This window comes from Lepidochelys olivacea (assembly GCF_965140295.1).
Source record: "Lepidochelys olivacea isolate rLepOli2 genome assembly, chromosome: 6".
In the NCBI taxonomy this organism is placed as follows: domain Eukaryota; kingdom Metazoa; phylum Chordata; order Testudines; family Cheloniidae; genus Lepidochelys; species Lepidochelys olivacea.
In genome coordinates this window covers 24,141,287-24,158,877 of record NC_140416.1, presented here as the reverse complement: position 1 = coordinate 24,158,877, position 17,591 = coordinate 24,141,287, and the positions used below count along the sequence as shown (strand labels likewise).

At 42.3% G+C, this 17,591-nt stretch overlaps 1 protein-coding gene across 6 annotated transcripts in view; it reads left to right on the top strand.

Moving 5' to 3' along the window:
• Nucleotides 1-9,721: 9,721 nt before the first annotated feature.
• Nucleotides 9,722-17,591, top strand: part of OSBPL5 (oxysterol binding protein like 5) — a 219,433-nt gene continuing 211,563 nt past the window's right edge. For 5 of the 6 annotated variants that reach the window (XM_084630041.1, XM_084630040.1, XM_084630036.1 and 2 more), the window contains exon 1: nucleotides 10,543-11,060. The gene's annotated coding sequence lies outside the window, so the exon portion shown is untranslated. Of the gene's footprint in view, nucleotides 10,001-10,542; nucleotides 11,061-17,591 lie in introns of those variants that run through there. The other variant, XM_084630039.1, reaches the window with a different exon arrangement.

Genomic DNA, 17,591 nt, shown 5'->3' with positions numbered 1-17,591 from the left:
TGCCCTTCAGCAGTTTTCTAGGCTGTCGAGAATATTATTGAACTTTTATCTTTCTGAGCTCTTCCATATCCCTGTGGCAATAGCAGGTGTTCTGTTCACGTGGGGCACCAACAATAATAGCAGCCTCAAGATTAATTATAACAGTGAAGCAGATTCTTATCCTAATCTCTGCTGGAGGCAGAAGATCAATTTAAAGTCTGAGAGCAAGAGGTATGTGAGAGGTTACAGGAATTTAGCGTGCCTCAGGAAAGATTCAGGAAAGATAAAGGGGTCAAAAATAAGAGCAAACACTTCTAATAATAATTGGAAGCAGCAGCAGACACAGAAATATGGTTTGTGCTATTGTAAAGCTAGAGATGGATCAGATTTGTCAATCTCTGACCTGACTGACCCATCAATCACATTAGCTCAGGTGACAATAACCAGATTCAATAGTTTGAAAATCAAAATGCTAGTCTAAAAAGACAGTCAAGTGATTAATAAATCAGAGCCAAACTATACATATCTGGTTTGTTAATCAAGTAGTTTATAAAGAGAGTCCCAAGTCATAAGTTTATGAACAACTGACTGTAAGTGCCTCTTATAACAGTAAAAAGAAAAGGAGGACTTGTGGCACCTTAGAGACTAACCAATTTATTTGAGCATAAGCTTTCATGCATCTGATGAAGTGAGCTGTAGCTCATGAAAGCTTATGCTCAAATAAATTGGTTAGTCTCTAAGGTGCCACAAGTACTCCTTTTCTTTTTGCGAATACAGACTAACACGGCTGCTACTCTGAAACGTATCTTATAACAGTACTTGCTTCAGACAGACTAATCTTGTTAGCATCTGCTCTAAAACTTTTCTAGAGCAGGAGGGGAAATAGACTGGAAAAAAAAAAGAGTCTTGTAAATCTGACCTCACATGGAGATTTACCTTTTGTACTAGGGAAATATCTAATCTAGGATCATTCAGGAGCATGTTAGTTATCCCTGTTGATTTTGATGTTGAAATCTAATCTAGCCATGCAGGGAGATCACATTCATATACACTTTAGTCCATCGTTGTTCTATTAATGCTGGTTTGAGTTCTAGTTAACTCGAAATACACAAAGAACAAGAACTCTGGAATGTTTTGGAATATTAAACTCTTGCATTTTTATGTCATTTCTCCAGTAAGGCTCTTGAAGTCTGGCCCAGATTGGGTTGCACTATTTATCTGATTCCAGGATCACCCTTGCTTTCTAGCTATCCACTACCCCATATATTTTTCTGAAAAAGTATCATTCAGCAATTATCGTAATATTTTCCCTCTTGCTGTGTGGGCAGGTGCACAATCTACTCCAATGCCATGAATTAGTTAACAGGGTGGCCTGCTAGGGAGAATGAATGGCCAGCAAACCCTTTGATCCACCTGTTAACATCAGAGCCCTGCTGGCACCATTCTGCGGTACTTGTCATCTCCGATTGTTATAAGAAATGAAAACAGACCAATTGTATTTCATTTACTATCACTGGTCATCAGAAGAGAAACAAGAAAAAAAGGACTGATCCTGCTACTGTTAAAATTAATGGCAATGCTCCCTTTGATTTTGGAGGGAGCAGGGTTGAGCTCTATGTTTGTGCAAACCATGCTGGAAGAACCAATCTAACCCTCAAACCAGAAGTCACTAGCTTAAGCCCTAGCACACATGGGATTTGAAGACTGTGCTGGCCAGGGCACAGAGCAGGGAGAGAACACAAAAAACAAGAAGCACCTGCTGCCCATTAAATCTCATTGAAGATACATAACAAGATACCTGTTTGGAATTCAGGAGAAGGAAAAAGGGTTTGGGGAGAGGAAGTTGAAATGGAGTCCTGTTGAGATTCATGGAGCAGAGGTTAGGATTTAGTAGGGTTTGTAGGAAGGGGACATGATAAAATAATGAGAGGACATGATCAAAGTATATAAAATAATGAATGGTACAGAGAAATTAGATCATGAATCAAAAAGAAAAGGAGTACTTGTGGCACCTTAGAGACTAACCAATTTATTTGAGCATCCGATGAATGTGAGCTGTAGCTCACGAAAGCTTATGCTCAAATAAATTGGTTAGTCTCTAAGGTGCCACAAGTACTCCTTTTCTTTTTGCGAATACAGACTAACACGGCTGCTACTCTGAAAATAGATCATGAATGTCGGTTCTGCCAGTTTCGTAACACAAGAACGAGGGGCCAGTCGATGAAATTAGAGGGTGACAAATTCAAAATTGATAAAAGGAAATACTGGTTCATATGCCCTGTAATTTGACTGTGGAACTCATTGCCCTAAGAAATCACTGAGGCCAAGAACTTAGCAAGATTTAAAAAAGGGATTGGACATTTATATGGATAGGAAGAGTATCCAGAATTAGAACTGTTTATGCTAACACAAGAGGTATTGAGTCATTAGAGATCAGCTGAGACCTAATGTGATTGCCCCACAGCTGCCTACTGCAGGGCTCTTATAACTTTCTCTGAAGCATCTGGTGCTGACCACTGTCTGAGACAGGCTACTGGACTCGATAGACGTTGGATCTGATCCAGTCTGGCAATTCCTACATAAAACAGAACTCAGACTTTTCTGTAGGGGCGTATCAGAACCATCTCAGACTTCTGAACCTTTTTGTGGTTAGGCCATCGTAATAAATTCATAAGCAAGTAATGCTATCCTAGATGGTGAAGGCCACTCTGGACCATTGCTGTGATTCAACCAGAATAACCCTTAGATTACTTGCACACTCCATGTTGTCCAGGACTGCTCTATTGAAAACCTGGAGCTCTGGGTAATGGCTACATTGCCCAGGCCTGTCAGTTATAGCACAATATTTTCTAAGTTGAACCCAAGCCAACACAAACGTGTCACTCAGGTACCATTACAGGTACACTACCTACACTCGTGGGACCCTGGAAAAATAGATGAGATGTAGCAGTGAAGTTTAAACCAGACCTTAAAATTATGTCATCCCCCAACTCAAAGGGCGAGTGTAAAAAGAAAACAAAACCAGGAACTGCCCTGTGGTACCATTTATGTGAGCACACAAGTTGGAAGAAGAGTTATTAATAATGGAACACTCAAGAAAAATGGCCTGTGGTTGCCAGAGAAAGCCCAGTCATAATTTGTCATCTCAAAGGGAAACACACACCAAGAGAGAGACGCACACAATGTAGACAGTATAGCAATCTTTATTATCAAAACACAAGTTGCTATGGGATTCTGTTGCTTTTCATGATTGCACGTTGCCATGTATGCTGTCTTCACGATGCTGCATTTATGCTGTGCAGTATGACAAGAGAATCTCTGCAAAGCTGAATTCCCTATATTTGTCAGTTACTGTGTGGCTTGCTAAATAAGGCTCCAGTTTTCATCAGCATTCGGTTGGTGAAAATTTTCCGCTACCTCTTGCCGCAAGAGGCCTCTCTCTGTCTCGAGAGGCTTCCAGGGGGTTGTTTGTGGGATTTTTTCTAACTTCCCCAGAGAACAGCTCTAGCAACCTTGCAATTAAAGCCCTAGTTAGCAATATCATTGTTTTCCAAAATGAGCAAATGTGTTAGTTCTAGCATTCACTTTTACTAGTGAGCTCTGAAGAGGCACAATGATATTTGCTAACGAGGACTTCTCTGTCCAGCTATGGCATTAAACATTTTAGCCAATGAATTCTGCATTAGGAAACATTTAAAGGTAAAATTGTAATCTTTCTGTTTCATTAATTTTATATGTCTGTGTTATGGATAGTGAAATGATTAAATGACTCTTGGTTTTGGTCCGTGATCAGCTATAAACTAAAGGACAAATTACTTTCATTGCTGGCAAGACCCACTGTGGTGTCAGATCAATATGGTTATGACTGCAGAGGCCTTGTGTAAATTATAGTGGTATAAATATGGCAACAGAGCTGCTGTTCTCAGATTCCATTTTAATAGGGAACAATATTTACATCTGGTTACTTTTACAGAATCTAATCTGCTTTGTAATTATACATACGAGCTTGTAGCATGCTTACAAATGAGGATTGTGTCCACAATCATTTTTTAATTGTTCCATGTTGGGTACATTGTGAGATCAGAAAAGCATAAAATACAAGTCTTGTGTAACAATCGGAAATGGATGGATGTTTGCATTTCACCCAAACAAGATCCAGGGTGCGTGTGTGGGAGGACAGTCTGAGGGAAGGAGCTGAGGGGGTAGTTAGGGACAAAAGGTACAAGGATCAGCAAGTAAACCTGTGGGGAGAGTGTTTTAATCATGTATAAGATTAAATTGTAAGCAGGTGAACTGATTAAATTGTGTGCTCTGTCGGTTTAAGCATGGGGCAGTACACATCTGTGCCTCGGTTTTCCCAACTTTAAAATGGGAATAATACCACATGTCACAGGGCTGCTGTGAGAATAAATCTGATAATGTTTGCAGAGTGCCAAACACTGCATTCTCTTCTTTAGTTGCCGCACTTTAGCAGGTAAGGGTGAAAATGAAGTCAAAACTCCCATTGACTTAAGTGGATCAGGATTTCACCCCAAGTCTGTCTTTTGTAGAACATGATGAGGTGTGTAGGAGGAGAGAGAAGACATTCCAAGCAATGGAGAAAAGGGACCTCCTGCCTTGAACAAGTTAGGAGTGAGTGGGAAGAGAAGAAGCCTGACTGTACCATACAGAGTCCTCTTGGTATTTCCACACAAAATTTCCCTTGCAGAACTTCACTGAAATTACTAAGTACAAATACAAGTGTAAATATAACCATGTATAATAATAATTACCTATCTCGAAGAGATTGGGCGGCTTATTTAATTAGTGTATAGAAAACAATTTGAGTTCCTTGAATGAAAGGGATAGTATAAGCACAAGAGATTGTTATTATTCCTTCCAAGATTTCGTTTTGGATTTGGTCTCTGTATTTCCTCTACACCACACAAAACTGCTATCTGTGCCTAAGGGCTTGATCCTGCAGCCTTTGAAGTCAATGGGAATGTTGCCATTGACTCTAGTAGGTAAAACAACAGGCCTTAAATTAGTATGCCATGCCATGCATGCTTATGTTTGTTTGTTTGCAGTAGCGTCCACAAATGTACAAACAGGAAGGCACTAGCCCCGCCCTGAATAGTTTACAATGCACATAAAGACAGATCTGGCTTGTACTAAAACTACCAAGAAGGAGTTAAAATAGAATCTGAATTGTCTTTCACTCCTGGAAAGGGGTGGACTTTTTCACTCCCTTGATATCAGGGTGCCTGATTTTGCGGACGCTTACTGTTGAACACAGTGGTTACTGCTGTGAAAAAGTCCCACTGAATTCAAAGCACTGAGCATTATACTTTGCAGGATTGAGCCCATAATTACCTTCAGGTAGCCTATATAGAGGTAAAAATGGGGACTGTACTCTGCTGTCCCTTTGTCAGGAGTAGAGCTAGATGGCATTTTTTCTGTGAATAGGAAATTTGCTGAAAAATACATTTTTCAGAGCATCAAAACTATTTGAGAATTTGGGTTGAATTCAGTGAAGCGTTTTGGTTGAAAAAAAAATTGAAACAAAATTTCAAAAGTCAAAACATTTCAACTTTTCATATTAAAATGGTATTGTGTTTAGAAATGTAGCTACATTTTAAAAAGAAGATGAAAAACATCCCAAAATGACTGGAAATGAAATTTAAAAACCGAAAAAAAAAATTCAGGTTTTTCTTTCTTTTCATTTTGGTGAGAAAACCTGAAATTTTGCTCGGCAGCTCTCCAACACCACTTTCTACAAGCCATTACCCTCTGATCCCACTGAGAGTTACCAAAAGAAACTACAGCATTTGCTCAAGAAACTCCCTGAAAAAGATCAAATCCGCACAGACACACCCCTGGAATCCCGACCTGGGATATTCTGTCTACTACCCAAGATCCATAAACCTGGAAATCCTGGGCGCCTCATCATCTCAGGCATTGGCACCCTGACAGCAGGATTGTCTGGCTATGTAGACTCCCTCCTCAGGCCCTACGCTACCAACACTCCCAGCTACCTTCGAGACACCACTGACTTCCTGAGGAAACTACAATCCATCGGTGATCTTCCTGATAACACCATCCTGGCCACTATGGATGTAGAAGCCCTCTACACCAACATTCCACACAAAGATGGGCTACAAGCCGTCAAGAACACTATCCCCGATAATGTCACGGCTAACCTGGTAGCTGAACTTTGTGACTTTGTCTTTACCCATAACTATTTTACATTTGGGGACAATGTATACCTTCAGATCAGCGGCACTGCTATGGGTACCCGCATGGCCACACAGTATGCCAACATTTTTATGGCTGACTTAGAACAACGCTTCCTCAGCTCTCGTCCCCTAACGCCCCTACTCTACTTGCGCTATATTGATGACATCTTCGTCATCTGGACCCATGGAAAAGAAGCCCTTGAGGAATTCCATCAGATTTCAACAATTTCCATCCCACCATCAACCTCAGCCTGGTCTAGTCCACACAAGAGATCCACTTCCTGGACACTACAGGGCTAATAAATGATGGTCACATAAACACCACCCTATACCAGAAACCTACTGACTGCTATTTCTACCTACATGCCTCCAGCTTTCACCCTGACCACACCACACGATCCATCGTCTACAGCCAAGCTCTATGATACAACCGCATTTGCTCCAACCCCTCAGACAGAGACAAACACCTACAAGATCTCTATCAAGCATTCTTACAACAACAATACCCACCTGCGGAAGTGAAGAAACAGATTGATAGAGCCAGAAGAGTTCCCAGAAGTCACCTACTACAGGACAGGCCTAACAAAGAAAATAACAGAACGCTACTAGCCGTCACCTTCAGCCCCCAACTAAAACCCCTCCAACGCATTATTAAGTATCTACAACCTATCCTGAAGGATGACCCAACACTCTCACAAATCTTGGGAGACAGTCCAGTCCTTGCCTACAGACAGCCCCCCAACCTGAAGCAAATACTCACCAGCAACCACATACCACACAACAAAACCACTAACCCAGGAACCTATCCTTGCAACAAAGCCCGTTGCCAACTGTGCCCACATATCTATTCAGGGGACACCATCACAGGGCCTAATAACATCATCCACGCTATCAGAGGCTCATTCACCTGCACATCCACCAATGTGATATATGCCATCATGTGCCAGCAATGCCCCTCTGCCATGTACATTGGTCAAACTGGACAGTCTCTACGTAAAAGAATAAATGGACACAAATCAGATGTCAAGAATTATAACATTCATAAACCAGTCGGAGAACACTTCAATCTCTCTGGTCATGCGATTACAGACATGAAAGTTGCTATATTACAACAGAAAAACTTCAAATCCAGACTCCAGTGAGAAACTGTTGAATTGGAATTCATTTGCAAATTGGATACAATTAACTTAGATTACCTTGCATAATGACTTAGCCACTCCCAGTTTCTATTCAAGCCTATTTCCCCTTGTTCCACCCCCCCCCCGCCCCCAGATGTTCTTGTTAAACCCTGGATTTGGCTGGAAATGGCCCACCTTGATTATCATACACATTGTAAGGAGAGTGGTCACTTTAGATAAGCTATTACCAGCAGGAGAGTGGGTTTGTGGGGCGGGGTGGGGGTTGAGAAAACCTGGATTTGTGCTGGAAATGGCCCAACTTGATTATCATACACATTGCAAGGAGAGTGATCACTTTAGATAAGCTATTACGAGCAGGAGCGTGGGGTGGGAGGAGGTATTTTTTCATGCTTTGTGTGTATATAAAAAGATCTTCTACACTTTCCATAGTATGCATCCGATGAAGTGAGCTGTAACTCACGAAAGCTTATGCTCAAATAAATTGGTTAGTCTCTAAGGTGCCACAAGTACTCCTTTTCTTTTTTTTGAAATTCTTCAGTTCAGGTTGGAACCAAACCAGTTGTGCGGGGGGTGGGGGGGTGGTTCAGTTCGGCTCCCAAACTAAAAATCAGTTATTCCCTCAGCTCTCGTCAGGAGAAGGCTCTGGTGATTTCAGGTGTCTTTTACTAACATGAGGGTCATAGACCTGGTCACATGAGGTAGTTTTGATTCCCTGTAGTACATCTAGGATGTGTTTTTTATATGAATGGGCCAAAGACTGGAAAGCGAGAGGATAGTTCTGGCTTTGGTTTATGCCTCCTGATGTCTGGGGAGATGATCTGAGAGTCAGGTATCTTCTCCATGAAATCGGTTGGCAGCTCTTCAGACTGTGAAGCTTCCCAGGTAGTGAGATGGCCATTAGGGTTGATTGAACGATTTTCCACTTATGAAGTTCTGCTGGTCATGATTTAGTCGCTGTGATGACTGAGGAGAAAAATGATATTTTTGCAGGCAGGTCTTGAGTTGAAGTCTGTTTCTTCCTGTGATTTCCATCATTGATGTTCAAATTTCCTTTGCTCCTTCTTCATCATCAAAAAACCATGGTGATTTACAGGGTGATGGGAAGGGGAGTGCTGTTTAGATGTCTGTGTAACTATAGCTGTGCTCAGTGTATGATTCTAGGGTTTCACCAGATCTTCCACTTGGCCAGTTGGACAGTCATAGATTTCTTTGAGAAGATGGGATCTAGGAGCAGTGGACCAGGATGGTACTCTGTCATCCTGCTCTGAGGCTCGAGTTCTTATGTGTACCTATGTCCTTGACATAGGAGTGTTTTTTGTGTCCTCTGTATTCAGTGGAAATCTGACTAGGGGTAGGGTATGCCCAGCTCTATGCTTAAATTTGGATAATGCTTGTAGGAGACCTAGAGTGGATTCCAGTATGGATTTTTGGCCCATAGCATCAGAGGTGTCATAGCATGGATGCTGAGGTCTCTCAAGACAATGAGCTTTGGGGACTTCCCTGCCATATAAGTCAGTATCTCTATCAGTTCTTTAAGGAATCATTTGTGTCTGGAAGCCTGTAGATTAATAATATGTCTGTTGACTCACAAGCTAAGTAATGGTGTTTAAAAGACTTTCTAGTTCCTGGGGATGCCCTGCTGCATTTTTGCCCCAATTCAGCAAAACACACAAACGTGCTTAACCTAAAAATGTAAGCAACCTCATTGACTTCAGGTTTCAGAGTAGCAGCCGTGTTAGTCTGTACCCGCAAAAAGAAAAGGAGGACTTTTGGCACCTTAGAGACTAACCAATTTATTTGAGCATAAGCTTTCGTGAGCTGTAGCTTATGCTCAAATAAATTGGTTAGTCTCTAAGGTGCCACAAGTCCTCCTTTTCTTTTTTTCATTGACTTCAGTGAGACTACTCATATGCTTAAACTTAACCATGTGCTTAAGTGCTATGCTGAATCAGAGCCCTACGCTGGATCATAGAATCATAGAATATCAGGGTTGGAAGGGACCGTAGGAGGTCATCTAGTCCAACCCCCTGCCCAAAGCAGGACCGATCCCCGACTAAATCATCCCAGCCAGGGCTCTGTCAAGCCCTTGGTGGAATAAGAATGGCCATTGTGTCACTACTCCTGCCTGTTCTCAGAGCGTGATTCACTGCATAGCCCGAGGAGACCATGTGAGATAGCGTTGGGCAGGCAGTGTCATTTGGCCAGGTTTGGGTGATGCTGCTACCAGGCAATGCACACAGCTTAAAGCGGTGTCTTCTCCACTACGCCTGCTACAGGATAGTTACATGACCTCCACCTCCAGGGTTATTCTCCAGGCGGAACCTCTCTAGTCCGGCACCCTCGGGACCTGACCGGTGCCTAAGCAGAGAATTGCCGAACCAGTATTGTAGCCAGCGGGTCTCTTTTTATTTGTATCTCGCCGAGGCGAATGAACGGAACAACGCTTGCAACGCAGCCTCGCCAAGGCTTGCCGGCTGTCTTCATCACACCGTGTTAGTGGCGTTACACAATTGTATTGTGTTGGCACAAGGAAATAAGTAGATGAAAGCATAAAAACCAGAAACTAAAATCATGCCGGACCATGGATGTTGCCGGACCAGAGAGTGCCGGATTAGAGAGGGTTTTAAACTGTGTATTTCGCAGAGTAAAGCGGCGTGTAAATCATAGGTAAGTTATTGTTCCTGGTAAGACCTTCGCCATTGGCTGCCTTTTACTTTGGCCTCTGCTTCCCCCCTCCCCAGTTGTTTCAGATTTGAATTAAATGCCTCTTTTGGAGATTGATTGTCCAACAGGGGGTAGCATGTCCCTTGGCTGCGTACGCCTGCTCCCATATTCTGTTCTGCGGGCTTTGAACGTCTAAGAGAAAGAAAGGCTCAAACTCTGGGGGAAGAGAGGGCAGAGGAGGGTTTATTAGGGTGCTAAAAGCTCCACGTTCGGTGAGCAATACCCGGCACTCCTGGGTAAATACCTCTTTGCTACACATTGATCTGCTCCTGATGTCTTTTTTATTATTATTATTATTTTATTTTATTATTATTTTTCCACGTAAAGTAACCCCCTTCCCTCCCCCATTCAATTAGAAAAGTGGGCAAACACCATGTTAAAATCCAATCCAGGACTCGATGATCCTGCCCAGATTTTAGAAGCTCCCCCCCCTTTGCAATGTGGTTGGATAAGTCTTCTGGTATTTCCTGCTGCAGACTCCCTCAAACAGCTGTACGGCGTTCTAATGTAAATGCCTCTCTCCTCCGCGCTGTCTCTCGCCGCTGCCGCCCCTCCGACTAGGACCGGGAAGGGGCAGCAGCTCCGGAGGCCGGCTAACGCGCACACAGCCAGCGTGTTTTGACTGAAGGGGTTTAGGGCAAGGGGAGCAACAACTGCTCGGGAAAGGCAGGGGGCTGCTTGCCACTGGCAGAGCACAGCCCACCGGGCACCGAGCCGTGCCTGGGAGAGACTTGGTGACGGTGACAGGTCGGAGGAGGGGGCAGAGGAAACGTGTCTGGCCCCACAGAAGGATCTTTACATCCAAGACCGGGGGAGGGAGGCTGGCAGCCACCGCCGAGCTGGGCATCATGTCAGACACCCGGTGGAGAGGTGTTCAGAGGAACTTTTTACTATGGTGAGGAGGAGGCGGTAAGGACATGGGAAATTTGCTCCACTGATCTCTAGCAGGATTTGGGGCAGGGGCTCTGTCGGCCCGAGCTGTCAGAGATTACGCGTTGAGAAGGTAAGGCATCCTTTCTGCTGGCCATAAATGTGTGTGTGTGTGTATTTGAGATAGCTGAGATTTCTAATGCCTTGTGAACGGGCAGGTCTTCCCCCTCCCCACGAACAATACCCGTGCTGTTGAAGATAAGATTTTACAGTCTTGCCTCTCTTTTATTAATGCAGTAGTAATAACTGAATCTTGCCAATGCTAGCAGTTAAATCCTTGTGAACTCAACCTCACATCGTTCAGAGTCTGCGCTTCTCGAAATGCACCCACACAATGGAGCATTCAGCATTCACTGGGATCTATTTCTTTGAAAAATATGGGAATCCTCCCCAGGCAGAAAATTAACATTTGCAAAGAAGCCTCAGGAATATTAATTTGTATAATACTTTACTTTTGGAATGCCTACCCATCCTTTGCATGGGGCACAGGTACAAATATTTAAGCTGCACTTCACAAAAATTCAATAGACCATAATAATAACACCCGTGTAGACAGCATATAACATGCATCATGTATCCATTCCCCAGTGAATCAGACAAGAAATGCACCAATACTTGCTTTATGATGCCATTATCTTCACACATTAAATGAATGTTGCACTTGTTTTTCTGTGGCATTTTTGTCATTCATAGCAACATAGCATCACTGCTGTCTTTAAAAAAAAATAAAATGTCCACAGTTCCACGCTTGCAATTAGAAGCCATACGTCTAAGAAAACACTTGGCGAAACTGAGGTTTCAGTTCCTGTGGAGACTGACTTGTCATTCCTTACTCATGCAAAAATCCCCATTGAAATCACTAGGAATTTTGCTTGAGTTAAGATGTACAGAAAACAAAAGAAAACAAAATCTCATTGAAAGCTGGGACACTGTGTTAAGAAGAACATAATTACAGAACAACTCAGTCTTTTCTTTTTGTTTTAAATGAGATCTCATCTGACTGCACAATTACGTGCATTTGCTTTTGTTTTCATTCATATGCCAGAGAATATAATTGTTCTTAGAATCAGTACCCCATAGTGGTTCTATTTGTACAAACACCAGACCATGGAATTTTCCTGTTTATCCAGATCACAGTTTTGTTACATCCTAGGAAAGGCTGTGTTTGTGCTGAAAGTGAAATGTATACTAATTCTAGCTGTCACTTCTGTATATAAAAGAGAATAGTTTCCTTTCTGAATGAGTTTAACCTAAAGGTCTGCTGTTACAATAGATCTTAATTTAAACTCCGGCTATTTATATCTTGTTCTCTGACAGCACAGCTTAGCTACCTACAAAATTATATCTATATATCTGTAAACAAGAGCTAAGGAGGCAATGTGAAATAGATTAGAAGAGCTTGGAATGCTCAACTAGCAAAATAATCAAAAATCTTTAAGATCTGAAATGCGTAGTGGCTAAATTTACTCATGCTTGTGAAATGGCTCACCAAGGCCAGCACACACACCGCATATTACTGTTTTTAAAGTGCATTTGTTGCACTTTGGGATTTAGCAGTGGGAGCAGTGAACAGTCAGAATACTGTAGTTCAACTCTTTCTCCAACAACTAATCAATCAGGCACGCAGAGCACCTTTTTACTAGAGCTAGAGGTGGATTTGAACAGACTGTCAGTTTTGGCAAAAGGAATTGAGAGCTATTGTAAGTGACATAGTTTCCTTTCAAAATACATTATGTCTGGCTGGTGGGACCCATTTTCAATACACTTCCTGTAATATGAAGGGTAGGTAGATTATGTCTTTGATCCAAATACTTAAGCCTGTGTTTAAGTTTAAACCCAGTGAAGTAAATGGTCTTAAAGTTAAACATGTGTTTAATAGTTTGGAGGATCAGGACCTATATTTGTCAATTGCTTTGAAGACTAAAAGTGCTGTACAGAATAATCTGAAACTAGTAATAGAGATCAGTGTGGGACTAGCAAATCGCTAACCTTTACCATCAACACATTCATGTCACCCAACTCAAATTCAACACTCTGGCCCATTCATTTCACCCCAGAGCACAGGGCAGAAAGGAACAAAGCTGCAGAGGTTCACATAGTCACTATTTTCCCCTGTGTGGGGTGCCCTTCCTCCCCGCATCTTTCTCCCTGACACACAAATTCTCAGAAGGCAAGGCCAGGCAATGGAGGAGGGAAGTGCCTGGTGGGGGGGGGAGCTGTCCTTTGAACCTTATTTCCCTCTTTCTCCACAGGTAGGCTTTTTCTCACCAAAAACCTGCAGACAGTTAATGCTGCCCAAAGCATTTCCCTTTAGGCTTGGTGAAACTCTGACAGTGGTTCACAGATTGCACTGGGAATGGGCAAACAATGGCAGCCACTCAGCCATTGTTGGTGAGAGGGACCCTGGAATGAAGGTGAAGGTGAAGGATAATATCTGAACTGGGTCATAAATCTGTGGGGTTTGCAATGTATTCCTGTCCCTTTGTTGGCTGGAAGCTACATCCCTGTGGTTCCTCTGCCCCACATGGACTGCAAGGATACATTCCGTCTGATTCAGCAAAATAGGATTTAAACAGGCACCTTAATCTGGGTTTCATTTGGAAACTGGAGACCTCAGTCTTGTGTAAATGTACTGAGGTTATGGAATGATTTATTCAATGTGGGTTGCACAAACATAGCTGAGGGAAGGATTTGCTTCTGTATTCTTTTTATGGCCCCTACGTTTAATTTCCATATGTTTTATTGCAACATTGAATCATGAGTTGAGTGGGAGAGAGGAACAGAATTTCAGTTTCTATTACTAGGCTGTGTGTTTAACAAGGCGCGTTACTGGACAGAGCATAAGAGAGGATGAGTCTCTCTGAAGAGCTCCGGAAAAGGTTTTATGGTTTGGAATCTGCAATACCTTCAGGTTAATGCCACATTCTGCCCCTGAATATACCCAGGGGGATCTTTTTGAAATCAGTAGTACCTGCATTCCAGGATAGAATTTAGTCCTGCATATTTTATATTATGCTACAGTATTTACTTAGATCAGTCTGATTTAGCGTTCAACTGACTCATTGTCTAGGGGATCCATTCATTGCCCATTCAAGTCAATGAAAAGGCCCCCATCAGCTTCAGTGGCTATTCGACCAGGCCCTCACTCTTCTAGGGCAACTAGGAGGCAGCACAAATTAAGCCGCTACCAAGTATCCTGGGCATGGTGCTTACCTGCTTCTGATTTACCAAGCCAGTAGAAAGCTATTCCAGCCACAGTATCTGCAATTTATAGTCACTTTGTTAAAGGGCAAGAAGCCTAATTTGGGGTTTTCTTCATTAGTGTTACCTCTCTGCCTTGTGTGCATTATCACAGGATTTGCTCAGTGAAAACTGCTGATTTTCATGGCTCCGCTTTCTGTGGCAAGATGTCTCTTGCAGCATATTTCAGGTGTGTACACATTCCTGCAGTGGTTACTAAGGAGATTGTAAAGGAAAACAAGATACATCTTAAGAAAGGGCAGCTGGCAATCAGAATGTGTCCTTTTGGAAAGGAATTACAGTGGCCTGTTTTACCCTCACATCTCGAACTGCGGCTGTTCTTACGCATGGCTGGTGCTCTCCAGACTGCCTGTGCTGGGATTTGCATTGTGCTTTCCAGAATGCATGACTCCCGACACTGAGCACACTGCTACAAGAAGCGACTAGGGGTGAAGCTGGTAGTAATTTTTATGGAGCAATGTGGTTGCTGTGTACCTAACTGGCCTCTCGACACTCCTCTAGATTTTTGTGTGAAAGTCAGAGGACAAACCTGGCTCAGAATGGTATGGCTGAATTTCACCCTCTTCTCAGCACACTCTGGGCAGCTGTTGACCTTAAATTCCTTAGCACTTAAGGAACAGTGCTCAGCACCTCCAAACTTTTCCACGTTCTGTCTCTTGCTCTGTAGGATGAGCTCCTAAAGTGTAGACCCCAGAGAACAAACAAAGTTCCACTAAGCAGAAATGCCTGCTGCCCTGATTTTGTCATCTTGGTGTCCACTTTATAAATATTCCTAATTCTCGCTTCTGAATCTCTGTTAATCAGTTACTCTCTTGAAGTACACTTTTCCTGACTGCAAAGTTTATTACCCACATTCTGCTGCCATGATGATAATTTGAAACATTTTAGCATACTGTAAATTTCCAGCCAGCATTCTGACAAGACTGTTTCAGACATTTCCGTGAGCTGCCACTTTGCAGATGGCAGGAGACAAAAAAGATCTATGGATGCGACATTTTTTCCTTCCTGCCCGGCTTCCAAGTGAGAGAACATGCAAACAAAAAATCCTGAAATAACATATCCAGATTTAGAATGCTTCATTAAAGATGGATCCAGGGACCGAGACTTTATATCAGTTATTCCCACATACTGTCTAAAGGCCTTTTATAGTACTTGTATTTGGATCCAGATACTGTGTGTGCAGGTATCTGTGTAACATAAGGAAACTGGGTGATTAAGAAGGAATAGTCTGCAGAATTTGTAGCATCTGACTGATATGTTTGTTAATATTGCCTCTACATGACTTCAGGCCTTCGTAAGGATGAAAGAGGATTTTTCCAAGCCAGAATTGCCAGGCTACTTGTTTAATTAGCAAGGTGGATAAAGATAAACTAAAAGGTACCCATTGTTCTGGAGACCGAGCCTTCCCTTTGGAGTGCTCTGAAATCTCAGATTATTTGTGTTATGTTTGTATAGCTATAGTGGAGGTTGTGTCAATATTTCCATTGTACTCCCTTTGGTTTGTGGGCTTTGTAATGTGGAGACAAAATTTTGCTCTGGGCTGAAAACTAACACGTACAAAGTCTTAGCTTGGGATTCTTTTTTTTTTTTCAGTTATAAAATATAATGTTCATGGTACAGCACCTTTGACGGGTGCAAGTTGTTCTTATGCAGTTTTTCGCTCTCTAAGATATGAGAATCTCTTGTAATTCTTTGCTATGAGCCAAGATCAATAACGTTTTCTTGGTGCTTAAAGCAGCCTTCTCAATGTTTATGAAATATATTCAAAACAAAACTCTGTCCTTTTGTAAATCAACTCTAGTGTAGTGACAGTTTTGCAGCAATTCAGTTTCCATTTGAACGATATAATATTTGTGTTACTGAGTAAAAGTAACACACTGCAATCAGCCCTGGAATGGGAGTGTTAAGATTGGAAATACTATGTAGCCTTAATTAGCATCGACTATCACTGGTACACTTACGGAGCTCAGTGTTGATTCATTAAACAGGAAAAATCAAATACATTTACTATAAAAATCCCCCCAAAGAAATCATAGTAATTCAATTATTTGTATGCTGTTAGTGCCTAGAAGTCCAAACTGAGAGTCGGACTCCGTTATACTCGGAGATGTATGTACGCACAGTGAGGCTATGTCTACAGTACCACTTATGTCAGTGTAGCTTATGTTGCTCAGGGGTGTGAACAAGCCACCCCCACCCCCAGAGCAACATAAGTTACACCAACCGAAGCACCAATGTGGACAGTGCTATGTTGGCAGGAGAGCTTCTCCCATCAACATACCTACTTCCACTTGTTGGGGATAGATTAAGTCAATGGGAGAGCTCTCTTCTGTCGGCTTAGAACGGTTACACTAGTGAAGTTTCAGCGGCACAGAGCTGTAAGCTCTCTGGTGTGGCTATAGCCTAAGAGACATTCTCTGTCCTGAAGAGCACACAGTCAAACAGACTAAGGGTAGCGAAAAGGAAGGATTATTATCTTTATTTTACAAGATGGGGAACAGAGCCACAGAAGAATTTAAATGACTTGCCCTAGGTCACACAGGAAGCATGGTGCAAAACCGGGAGCTGAATTCAGATCTCTGGAGTCCCAGTCAATTGCCTTAACCATAAAACCATCCTTCTTCAATTAACTCTTCCCTTAATTAGTACCCTCCTCCCCAAATAAAGATACAACACGTGGTAACTGTCTGCACAACTTCTGCATCAGAAGAGTCCTTGATGCAGAATGTGGCTAAAAGCAGTAATTTTTTTTGTATAGCTATAGTGGAGGTTGTGTGGTTTTGAGGAACGCATGTAAATAAAACCCTGAGATAACAATCTGAACGCTGTTAGCTGGTTATTTTTTCAAATTGAAAGTCAAGATTAATCTAAAAACATTTTTACACCCACGCTAACGCAGTACCAGTAGAAGCTCTGGTAGGTGCTGGGGTTTTTTTCAGTGCTACAAAGAGGTCATGATTTTTGTTAGTTGTGGGTGAGTGCCAGTGAGACCACACCAAAAAATAAAAATAAAAAAATCAGAAGCCAGCGTGGCAGCTGTTCAGCTGATTTGCTCTTTTCTTTGATTGTAATGACACAGTCCTCTAGTCTGTTGGTAGACAATTTACACGTCTCCTTCACTAGGGTTAGGGAACTCTGCTGTACAGCATGGTGTGGCTAGCTATTAGTCATTATGGAAAATCTTGGCAAAATAGAAGGAACAATTTCTCCCTGTCTTGAAAATTGTCTGGCACATACCCTGAATAATTTTTTTAAGGCAGCGGGATGTGACTCTAAGGAGCCAAGGCTTTTTAACATCTTTGCAAATGTGTTGCTATTCACTGAGGAAAGGCTGCTGAATGAT